This window comes from Simochromis diagramma, unplaced genomic scaffold (genome assembly GCF_900408965.1).
Source record: "Simochromis diagramma unplaced genomic scaffold, fSimDia1.1 OVJJ01000612.1, whole genome shotgun sequence".
NCBI lineage: Eukaryota > Metazoa > Chordata > Actinopteri > Cichliformes > Cichlidae > Simochromis > Simochromis diagramma.
This window is the reverse complement of record NW_024387419.1, coordinates 1335448-1347704: the sequence shown is the minus strand read 5'-3', so window position 1 is coordinate 1347704 and position 12257 is coordinate 1335448. Positions and strand designations below refer to the sequence as shown.

At 42.1% G+C, this 12257-nt stretch overlaps 1 protein-coding gene and 6 non-coding genes across 8 annotated transcripts in view; 6 read left to right on the top strand and 1 right to left on the bottom strand.

Moving 5' to 3' along the window:
* The window catches only part of zgc:109889 (uncharacterized protein LOC553542 homolog), a 55480-nt gene that overhangs the window by 30618 nt on the left and 12605 nt on the right, over positions 1 to 12257 (bottom strand). The gene's annotated exons all lie outside the window — the stretch shown is intronic.
* Positions 7530 to 7602, top strand: trnak-cuu. Its single transcript has one exon. It is a non-coding gene; the product is annotated as a tRNA-Lys (tRNA).
* Positions 8903 to 8975, top strand: trnak-cuu. The gene has a single exon. It is a non-coding gene; the product is annotated as a tRNA-Lys (tRNA).
* trnak-cuu lies at positions 9385 to 9457 on the top strand. Its single transcript has one exon. It is a non-coding gene; the product is annotated as a tRNA-Lys (tRNA).
* Positions 9999 to 10071, top strand: trnak-cuu. The gene has a single exon. It is a non-coding gene; the product is annotated as a tRNA-Lys (tRNA).
* Positions 10611 to 10683, top strand: trnak-cuu. The gene has a single exon. It is a non-coding gene; the product is annotated as a tRNA-Lys (tRNA).
* Positions 11225 to 11297, top strand: trnak-cuu. Its single transcript has one exon. It is a non-coding gene; the product is annotated as a tRNA-Lys (tRNA).

Here is a 12257-nt window from a genome sequence, read left to right as displayed (position 1 = left end):
AAAAGACATCTACAGGAAGCGGTGTCTGAAAAGGGCTGGGAAAATCATCAAAGACCCCAGTCACCCATCACATGGACTCTTCACCCTCCTGCCCTCTGGGAGGCGCCACAGGAGCCTCCGGACTAAGACCACCAGGTACCGGAACAGCTTCTTCCCCACAGCTGTCAGACTCCTGAACTCTGCCTCCTGACATCTGACCCACGTTAACACATGGACTGAACATCCACACATCCACAATGGACAACTGTACCCTCAAACACACAATAATAACATGGACTGAACCACCACTCACAACCACCAGCACTTTATATAGCCTCTGTAGGAATTATATCTCACTTATCTTAACTGCACTACTGTATAGCTCTGTGTAAATAATCATTCTGTACATTCGATAATTTTTAACCCTACAACTGTTTACAACTTGCATAGTTCCCATTTCTGTATAACTGTATATCTCAGATTCTGTAAAGTTATTTATTTCATATTCTGTATAGTTTTTCATATTTATATCCTGTTCATAGCCTGTACATAGCTTGTACTCACTACAGCCTGTACATACTTATAGTTATAGAATATTCACAACATACTTCATACCGTGTACATTATAACACACCATAATAGACCCATTTCTGTAATATACTCACATATCTATATTATTGCTAATATATATTGTAATATATCTATATCACTAAAGCACTTCTGGATGGATGCAAACTGCATTTCGTTGCCCTGTACCTGTGCATGTGCAATGACAATAAAGTTGAATTCTATTCTATTCTATTCTATGTGACCACTACCCATGTGACTAACCACGTCAGGCTGATTTGCTGTTTTGGACTTATTGTGTAGGGTCATTAAATAAAGCTGTTATCAGTACATCTCTGACTTGATCACTGTTTATAGGTCAGCAGGTTCACGTCTTTTAAATGCTCCTACGATCCGCATGCTGAGGCTCCTTTTAGTTACTGCGCTCCTGTTCTTTGGAAAAAGCTGCCTGCTGACCTGAAATCAGTTCCATTTGTGCTAACATTCAACGACAGACTCAAAACCTTTGTTGTTCACACACACCTACAATCATCAGTGTTTGTGTGGTGTTTTATTAAGTAAATACATTTTATTTTGCTGTGTTAACTTCCTTTGAAGACATGTGTTACATAAATAAAATTCCCATTGCCATCTGGGAACTACTGCTCATAAGGGAAAAATCCTTATTCCCTGAGTAGTAACAAGTGGTCGCTGCAGGCTAAAACCAGGTGAAGGGAAAACGACTGCCAAAGGACTACAGTCTGGTCGGTAACCCCTGACAACCACCTGTCACTAGGGAAAATGTGTATTCCCCAACTGATTGTGCAAACCTGCTTTGGTTGCGAGCATATTGCTGTGGTAGTCTAAATGTGACGCACTTGTCTACAAACACTGTGCAGCTTCTCTCTGAGCTGCAGTGAAACTGAAAAACGCAAAACAAACCAGAAACAGAAGGTTCACCTTCAAAGCTGTGCAGCAGGGCTGCAGCCAACATGTTTCTGCATGCAGCTCTTACATTGAAGGTGAAACTTCTTGGGAAATACAGATGCTTCCCTAGAAACAAACAGTTGAATAATATAACTGTCCTTTACTCTGCTGTAACTGTTGCTAAAGTAAAGACAGTTTAGTGGTTCGGGATGGGGCAACTATCCAGAAGTTCAGGAGATGAGCGATGAGAAAGCCTGTGCTTTCAAAGGTCAAAGCTAATTAGCTTATATCAAATGACAAAACTGTTCCATCTGTAGGTCAACATTATTGGGCAATAACGACAAGGCAGCAGTATCCTGAAATTATTACATGACCTCAACCCATTTTCTGAAAAGTTTAGATGACCCATCATCGATAACATGGGCTGCTTTAAAGGGGCTGATGGGATTTGTCTTTGTGTAATGAAAAGGTCACACTAGTTTACCAGCAACCACACTGACCCAAAAACCAAAACGACACAATAGAAACAACCGCGGCACAGAAGACCTCTGCCAGGGCGTTTCAGTCCTACGAAGATGCGTTCAGGCACGACTGCGAGTTTGGATTAAATGACTTTAAACATCTCAAGAGTTTCTGGCACTGTAGGGCACAGAGGGAAAGAGAAAATTAGCATGACAAGAAGAAGGAGGAAGAAGAAGAGGAAGAGGAGGAAAAAAGTATGTCGGTGAGCCATGGGAGTGTTGCCACGGCAACGTGGCGAGGACTCCGCTCTGCTGTTGAAAAGTGGAACTTGGCACGACTCCCAAAATAGTAGGAAAGAGAAAGAAGGGGACAGGACGAGACGGAGAAAGAGGGGGGAAAAGAGGACGGGAGAGAGAGGAAGACGGTTAGAGTTAGAGGAGAAACTCTGACATGACAGACTTCACAAGGATTTACTCCACTCTGACGCTGGTGCTGATACAGCGCAGGAGGATTTGTGACAGGATGAAAGATGTCTGAGGACTCTGCGGAGACGAGCTGGGGTCGTGTGAATCACCCCACACTAGGCTGCTGCCTTTTGGTGCCTTAAAAGAAAGGAGTCCTAGGACGTCCTCTGAACTCATTTCCTCACTTCATGACACTTCTACTACTAGCCAAAACAGCTCAAACTGTAGGAAAGTCAAGTATGAAATTACTTGACAGAGATCTTGAGATAAAAAATGGCTAACAGCTATTTGCTATGATTCTTGCTATGATCACCGGGTTAGAGAAGAAGACACAGCTAAATATGAAGCTGCAGCCTGGACAGGAAAACTGGAAACCACATCCACCCATGAGCTCATTCAAAGCTCATTTCATACAAAATTAGTGGCACATAAACAGACTTTCTAGTTTTACCAGGACTGACAGATATGTGATTTTCATGCCTCTTGCGTCATTAAACACATCACTTTAAAGGTCTTTAGAAACAGCAAATCGGCAGCATTTATCAGGATCTATCCTAGTTCAACCTGAGCCTTTCAAGGAGGAATACTCAAAAGCATCAGTGCACACACAACAGTGACGTTCAGAAAGTCAAAATCCTGCTTTTCATTAGGAAACAAACTGTTGTAACCATCTAACGTGCAGAGCTACAAGACTGTGAAACGATGCTCCTGTAGGAACCACGAGTCCACCCTGCTCCACCCACAATCCTAAACTGAAACAGCAACACCGCCAATTGGTGGAATTCACTGTTACCATGGAAACTTCTGTTTAAACCTGCAAACGTCCTGTTGTTTAGTGAGCCAAAGCATCAAAAAGCTTGTGAGGAGTGATTGTACTCAGTCGCTGTTTTTTTCTCCTTTATTTTTTTTAACTCTTAACATCAGGATTATTAAAAAAGGGAAAAACAGATTAAAATTAATTAAATAAATGCATTTAAAAGTTGCCAATTTCTGGTTAAAAAGCCTTGTTATTCATCCACAACTTTTCTAGCACTATAAAGCACTGAAATCCCTTCATGCTACAAGCCCCAGTCCCTCACTGGCACAGCGGTCCTTACTGTAGACATGCAGCGCTTTTAACCTTTGCACTGGGGGAATTTTGTCTGTTCAGTATCTCGCACAAAGACACAATGATGAACCACCGAGCTGCCGAGCCAAGACTGTCCCGAAGCGTCAGGCCAATGTTAAGACATTAAAAGCCGAGCTGCTGAGCTGCACACAAGTAAAGATCCCAGATGTGATGTTTGCATTACAGGATCTGCTTTCCGACCAACCGGGCTCTTTGGACACCCGCTGCAGGTCCACTGACACGTCTCCCTTCTCTGTATCTCCAACACCTCCTCATCCTCCTCATGTTTAGATGGTTGAGGGCTAACTTACAGCTATCCTCAGATAAGACTTTATCCTTCTGATCCAAAGCTGAGTGGAGCCCGTTTGCAAGGAGGAGCAGAGACCCCCCCTCCTCCTAGTTTGTGTGTTGCACCCAAACATCTCCCCAGGAGGTAAACCAATCGATTTTTGTTTAGCCTCTGCACAGAAATGAAACGACAATTTGTTTTTACTCTAAAATGATTTGCATATTTAATTTGGAAGCTGCAGCAGTTTCATTTTGATTTAAACTGACAGACGGGCAGATAAAGAGGAGATGGTATTAATTACTGTCCTCAACCAAACTCATCATTCCTGCAGGCAGTCAGTCAGCTAATGCTATTACTGCTCCGTCTGCTCAGCCAGGCGCACACACACAGACACACACTTGTCCTGCTGTGCTACACCCCGCCTGGTTTGCCTCAGTCAGTTCTGAGAAGGGTTAGCAACCTGTCTCCACCCCCTTTGCCCTCCCTCCACTACCGCGCTCCACAGGAGCCACCTGTATAAGCACAGCTAATTAGCTTTGTGCAGTAACTAATGGAAACGACCAGCACTGATTCGATCTAACGATATAATTAGAACACTTACTGGGCTAAGTTAAGAGTTCCATTTGCGCGACAGCTAGCTGGTTCTGCATAATGTCACCATGCGCATGCATGTGACTTTAAAGAACATCAGCCACGCAGTCACGTCTATGATTAGCAGACTAATGGAGTGGGAAATTTAAAAGCATGTGGGGTCCTTTCCTTGATGCACTTCAAAATTTATAAGAATCTTTCAGCAAACTCTCTTATGTCAGGCGTGGAAATATAGTGTGCAGGTCTAGGGCAGTGACCTGGGTGGGAATGAATGGGATCATTTTGCAGGGATTATGTTATTTTTGTTAAATATTATACGTATGTTTATATTAATCTTTTTTTTCTCCATTTCACAGCCTTAAACGTACAGGCTAATTACCCCGAATGTACAGATCATCTGTAATCCTTTTCTTCTCTTTTTCTTTATATGTATAAAAGAAAAACTCTTAATAAAAAGATATTGTTTAAAATCCCACTAATGCTGCAGAAAGCAAGCCCGCATGGAGAAAATGTAACAGAAAGAATTTATATAAATATGAAGCCAGAGCTGTTAAACAAAAATAATATTATCTGTCCTTAAATTTAAATTTCTTACAACTGAAGCCCAAGTAAATGTATAAATTTACAGAATATGTTCCGTTAGCTTAAAAGTACAAAAATTGTGTTTTGTTTTAAATGAACAGACAGTCAAAATATCATAAATTTCCATAGTAGACGGTGAAAAAACAGGAACATTCATTGTTTATTTACTTTGCTGTAGTATGAATGGCCATGAAATAGGTAGAAAAGCTGTAAAACATCTGAACCTGCCTAAAATTTATGCCCTCCTTCACATTTAGTGGGCCGATTCTGGACCCCAGGCCTTATATTTGACACCACTGGGTGTAGCATAAGAGTTAAATTGCTCTCTGCAAAAATCCATACTTAGGATCTACAGGGTGGGCCATTTATATGGATACACCGTAATAACATGGGAATGGTTGGTGATATTAAAGTCCTGTTTGTGGCACATTAGTATATGTGAGGGGGCAAACTCCTCAAGATGGGTGGTGACCATGGTGGCCATTTAGAAGTTGGCCATCTTGGATACAACTTTTGTGTTTTCAATAGGAAGAGGGCCATGTGACACATCAAACTTATTGGTAATGTCACAAGAAAAACAATGGTGTGCTTGGTTTCGACGTAACTTTATTCTCAACCATTCCCATTTGATTACGGTGTATCCATATAAATGGCCCACCCTGTACAGTGAAACTACACTGAGATGAGCCTGCTTATAACACAAAGCAAATCAATAATATGCTGTTATGTTTTTTTGGATTACTCTCTATGAAAAAGTCTTGATCGTGAACTTAATGTCCACACTTAAGACTTGATTACTTGATAAGTGCTTATGAAAAGCTGGAGGCGAGTGGAGAGCAGCTTTTTGGAGCTGTTCAAAAAGTGCCTCATTCAAAGCCTGACAAGAAAAAAAGAGTTGTTATGTCATCGCCTCACAAGCGGATTAGTGCTTCATGGTGCATCCCTGTTCACGATGATGAAACAGAGAGGTTTTACAAACTGCCTCGATTAATTCTGCATGGCTGCCCGGTACAAACCTCAAAGTGATTCACAGAGCAAGAAAACAATAAGAGAATAGAATATGCCCTCCACATGCTACCACAAACATCTCTGTGTTAAATGAATTGCGACCTGTGTCCTTTTATCTGTTGTGCAAAACATGCAGGCTGGTCCGAACAAGCGGTGCAGCTCATGTGAGAATGAAGAGGTGAAGATCGTGGCTGAGTGTTATGAGGGCGCGTGTTAATGTAAATGGATTAAACTCCGGGCTAACAGCGGATTCTGTGTGCGGTGAATTCAAGTGTAAATTGAGGGAATGATTTGCATAAGCTCATATTTGTTACTTTTAATACTAACTCGTTAGTCTGCAGTCTTAAAATGTGCTAATTTGCAAAGCACCACCCTGACTGTGAAACAGTATGAAGACATGATGTTGTTTTAGAAGTGACAGCTCGTATATTGAACTGTAAACATAAGCACTCAAACATGAACATGATTTAATCTGAAGGTTTTAACTGGGTCTTGTTCCAAAGTATGCAGTGAAAGACAATCCAACCACTCCCCATGAAGGCCGATCAATACCCACTACTGACATATTTATCGAGGTCCTCCTGTGACTGAGTGCTACACTGATGAGGCTGGCTAAAGATGCCCCAAAAAGGCCAAATGATCATTTAACTGCCAGGATATTCTGACTCAAAACCTGTGAAGCTAGTCTTGCCACATGCTAGCTGCCGTAGTAATGCCTCTCCTATTAAACCATGCTACGTATGACCTCACAGGTAAATGGGACTATAAAAACGACATCTAATTAAAAACACTTCAAAAGTTTGCTGACTTTGATCTGAAATGAGTTAGAGAGGCCTTTTCCCTGCAGGTTGTAGTGCAAAGTTTTACTGCAAAGTTTCACATCATTATGGCTTCATTAATGACTCAGTACCAAACTGATCAACATCTGCTCTTCATCCCGTGAGAGTAATAAAAAAAATCCAGAAACTGAATCTCTACAGCTTAAGCTAGTGAAATAACACATGTGGCCTATATGATCTCCAGCTCACTGTCAGGACATGTTAGGTATCTGTTCTCTGATAAAGTCCTGAAGTGAATCCCTGGGATAACGCCACATTAGCAGAGACTGGAGATTTGCTGGAAACCCTATTGCCTTCAGAGCTGGGTTCATTCTTCATGGTGTAGATTGAACTAGGTGCTTGAAACGTTCCTCAGATATTTGGATCCATGTTGGTATGACAGCATCACACAGTTGCTGCAGATTTGTCAGCTCCACATCCATGAGGAGAGTCTCCTGTTCCATCACATCCCAAAGGTGCTGTGTTAGACTGAGATCTGGGGACTGTGGAGGCCATTTGAGTGTGGTGACAACTCATTGTCATGGTCTAGAAACCAGTTTGAGATGATGTGAGCTTTGACACATGGTGTGTTATCCTGCTGGAAGCAGCCATCAGAAGATGGTACACTGTGGTCATAAATGGATGAACATGGTCAGCAACAATATCCAGGTAGGGGTTTAAACAATAGTTAACTTTAATTAAGTGGTACAGGGTGTGCGACAAAAACATCCCTTGCACAACCTCAGTCAGTACACGCCCGACTAGCTCAGTCTGTAGAGCATGAGACTCTTAATCTCAGGGTTGTGGGTTCGAGCCCCACGTTGGGCGATATAGTTTTAGGTCAGAAATTACGAGGTTTCTCTCAGGTAAGAGTCTAACAACCCACGTGTACTGTTAGGTGAGCTCCAATCTAGTTGATCAATGGCAATGATAATTTGCATATTAACGATCAAGGAAATCTTACAATGCTGTGATTGCAGCCATTCCCCAACTCTCTGTGAATGGTACTCATGGCCATTGATCAGTGGGTTTTAGTCAGTGGTTGTTGATCAATGGTCATGAGAATTTGCATAATTATGATTAAGGAACTGACCTCCCACCCCATTGTTCCTTCAGTGGGCTGGTTTCAGTCATTATGCAAATGTACTGTTACTAAGTTTGGGGAAACCTGCAGTCAGCTGAGACTGAAGAAGTCACTTGGATGAGTGACGAAACGTTTCTCCCACTGAAAACGCTACGTCCAGATGAACAGAATCAATTTTTGGGATCTACTTACCTGGATGATTGAGCATGCATCAAGACACTATGAAGTCTGACTTATTGTAGAAGGTCTTACTCAGAAAGCAGTTCTTCCAGTTTGCAGAAGAGAAAGTCCCTTGGGAGGAATACTGATGAGAGGTGATTGTGGTTCAGGACTATCGACCTCCAGGAGCCTGAACTGTTAATACAAGGCAGCATAAATCCATATTTGCATGTTGTTTACACCAAATTTTGACCCTACCATCTGAATGTTGCAGCATAAAGCGAGACTCATCTAATTAGGAAAGGTTATTCCAATCTTCTGTCATGTAATTTTGATAAGCAAATGTGAAGTGTATCAGTTTCGTGCTTTTAGATGACAGGAGTGGCATCCAATGTGGTCTTCTGCTGCTGTAGCCCATCTGCTTCAAGGTTTGACAAGGTGTGCCTTCAGAGCTGGGTTCATTCTTCATGGTGTAGATTGAACTAGGTGCTTGAAACGTTCCTCAGATATTTGGGTCCATTTGGACATGACAGCATCTCACAGTCGATGCAGATTTGTCAGCTCCACATCCATGAGGAGAATCTCCCGTTCCACCACATCCCAAAGGTGCTGTGTTAGACTGAGATCTGGTGACTGTGGAGGCCACTTGAGTGCAGTGAACTCATTGTCATGGTCAAGAAACCAGTTTGAGATGATGTGAGTTTTGAGACATGGTGTGTTATCCTGCTGGAAGCAGCCATCAGAAGATGGTACACTGTGGTCATAAAGGGATGAACATGGTCAGCAACAATATCCAGGTAGGCCCTGGGGTTTAAACAACAGTTAATTTTAAGTGTTACAGGGTGTGCAACGAAAACATACCTTGCACAACCTCAGGCAATACAAGCCCGGCTAGCTCAGTCGGTAGAGCATGAGACTCTTAATCTCAGGGTCGTGGGTTCGAGCCCCACGTTGGGCGATATAGTTTTAGGTCAGAAATTACGAGGTTGCTCTCAGGTAAGAGTCTAACAACCCACGTGTACTGTTAGGTGAGCTCCAATCTAGTTGATCAATGGCAATGATAATTTGCATATTAACAATCAAGGAACTCACAGTCCGTTGTTCATTCAGTGGGCTGGTTTAAATCATTATGCAAATGTACTGTTACTAAGTTTGGGGAAACCTGCAGACGAAAGACGAAAGGTTTCTCCCACTGAAAACGCTACGTCCAGATGAACAGAATCAACCTTTTGGGATCTACTTACCTGGATGATTGAGCATGCATCAAGACACTATGAAGTCTGACTTATTGTAAAAGGTCTTACTCAGAAAGCAGTTCTTCCAGTTTGCAGAAGAGAAAGTTCCTTGGGAGGGACATCCCAATACAAGCCCGGCTAGCTCAGTCGGTAGAGCATGAGACTCTTAATCTCAGGGTCGTGGGTTCGAGCCCCACGTTGGGCGATGCAGTTTTGGGTCAGAACTTAATATGACATTGCTCTCAGGGAAGAGTCCAACACCCCACGTGGGTTGAGAGGTCAGTTTCTATCTAGTTGATCAAATCTTACAATCCTGTGATTGCAGCCATTCCCCAACTCTCTGTGAATGGTACTCATGGCCATTGATCAGTGGGTTTTAGTCAGTGGTTGTTGATCAATGGTCATGAGAATTTGCATAATTATGATTAAGGAACTGACCTACCAGCCCATTGTTCCTTCAGTGGGCTGGTTTCAGTCATTATGCAAATTTACTGTTTATAACATTTGGGGAAACCTGCAGTCAGCTGAGACTGAAGAAGTCACTTGGATGAGTGACGAAACGTTTCTCCCACTGAAAACGCTACGTCCAGATGAACAGAATCAACCTTTTGGGATCTACTTACCTGGATGATTGAGCATGCATCAAGACACTATGAAGTCTGACTTATTGTAGAAGGTCTTACTCAGAAAGCAGTTCTTCCAGTTTGCAGAAGAGAAAGTTCCTTGGGAGGGACATCCCGATACAAGCCCGGCTAGCTCAGTCGGTAGAGCATGAGACTCTTAATCTCAGGGTCGTGGGTTCAAGCCCCACGTTGGGCGATGCAGTTTTGGGTCAGAACTTAATATGACATTGCTCTCAGGGAAGAGTCCAACACCCCACGTGGGTTGAGAGGTCAGTTTCTATCTAGTTGATCAAATCTTACAATCCTGTGATTGCAGCCATTCCCCAACTCTCTGTGAATGGTACTCATGGCCATTGATCAGTGGGTTTTAGTCAGTGGTTGTTGATCAATGGTCATGAGAATTTGCATATTATGATTAAGGAACTGACCTCCCAGCCCATTGTTCCTTCAGTGGGCTGGTTTCAGTCATTATGCAAATTTACTGTTTATAACATTTGGGGAAACCTGCAGTCAGCTGAGACTGAAGAAGTCACTTGGATGAGTGACGAAACGTTTCTCCCACTAAAAACACTACGTCCAGATGAACAGAATCAATTTTTGGGATCTACTTACCTGGATGATTGAGCATGCATCAAGACACTATGAAGTCTGACTTATTGTAGAAGGTCTTACTCAGAAAGCAGTTCTTCCAGTTTGCAGAAGAGAAAGTTCCTTGGGAGGGACATCCTGATACAAGCCCGGCTAGCTCAGTCGGTAGAGCATGAGACTCTTAATCTCAGGGTCGTGGGTTCGAGCCCCACGTTGGGCGATGCAGTTTTGGGTCAGAACTTAATATGACATTGCTCTCAGGGAAGAGTCCAACACCCCACGTGGGTTGAGAGGTCAGTTTCTATCTAGTTGATCAAATCTTACAATGCTGTGATTGCAGCCATTCCCCAACTCTCTGTGAGTGGTACTCATGGCCATTGATCAGTGGGTTTTAGTCAGTGGTTGTTGATCAATGGTCATGAGAATTTGCATAATTATGATTAAGGAACTGACCTACTAGCCCACTGTTCCTTCAGTGGGCTGGTTTCAGTCATTATGCAAATTTACTGTTTATAACATTTGGGGAAACCTGCAGTCAGCTGAGACTGAAGAAGTCACTTGGATGAGTGACGAAGGGTTTCTCCCACTGAAAACGCTACGTCCAGATGAACAGAATCAACCTTTTGGGATCTACTTACCTGGATGATTGAGCATGCATCAAGACACTATGAAGTCTGACTTATTGTAAAAGGTCTTACTCAGAAAGCAGTTCTTCCAGTTTGCAGAAGAGAAAGTTCCTTGGGAGGGACATCCTGATACAAGCCCGGCTAGCTCAGTCGGTAGAGCATGAGACTCTTAATCTCAGAGTCGTGGGTTCGAGCCCCACGTTGGGCGATGCTAGAGGTGGGAATCACCATATATCCCATGATACTTAACACACAATACTATATTATTGCAATTTTTAAAAATATTTTGCGATATTCAGATTCTGTACATAAAGGTAAACTTTATCAATATTCATTTTATCTAATATCAAAGTCTCACACTCAGTCTTTCTCTCATTTCAGGCAGTTTTATTGTTGACAAACTGAACAGTTTGTATTACATTCTAGTCCAACTTAACTGAATGCAACCATCTGGTACAATTATAGCTATTCTGAACTATGCAATTCATGATAACTATGCAGCCTCTTCAGCAAGTGAAGAACTTGAAAGTAAACTAAAATAAAATATAATTTTACATTAAATAAAAAAGTTTTAAACTTAATTAAAATAAAACATGTCTTAAATTAAAAAAGTAAACTGTCATGTTTATTGCTGCCAAAAAAGAAGTTAAACACATTTGGACAGTGAAGGAATGTCAGGATTCTTGCTTCTAAAAAAGGATCAACATGCTCTGAAGTCAGAGCATGTTCCAGTCCACAAAAACTTTTTTTGTAACAAAATATCAATTTCTGCTGTCCCTGTATCGATACATTATTAGCAAACAAAATATCACGATACTACACAGTATCGATTTTTTCCCCCACCCCTAGGCGATGCACTTATGAGCTTTCTCTCAGGTGAGATTATAACAACCACATGGACTGAGAGGTCAGTTGGCAATGCGGTCTTACGCTACTGTAGCTCAACTGGTTCAAGGATGACATATGATGTGCGTTAATGCCTGTCAGCTTGCTGCAGTCTTTCAATTCTCCTCTGCATTCTTGCTTGAACAATAACTTTTCACCCACTGGATATTTTCTCCTTTTCAGACTATTCTCTGTAAACCCTCATGATGACTGTGTGAGAAATCCCAGCAGACTAGCAGTTTGTGAATTACTCAGACCGACAACCATCCCACACTCAAAGTCA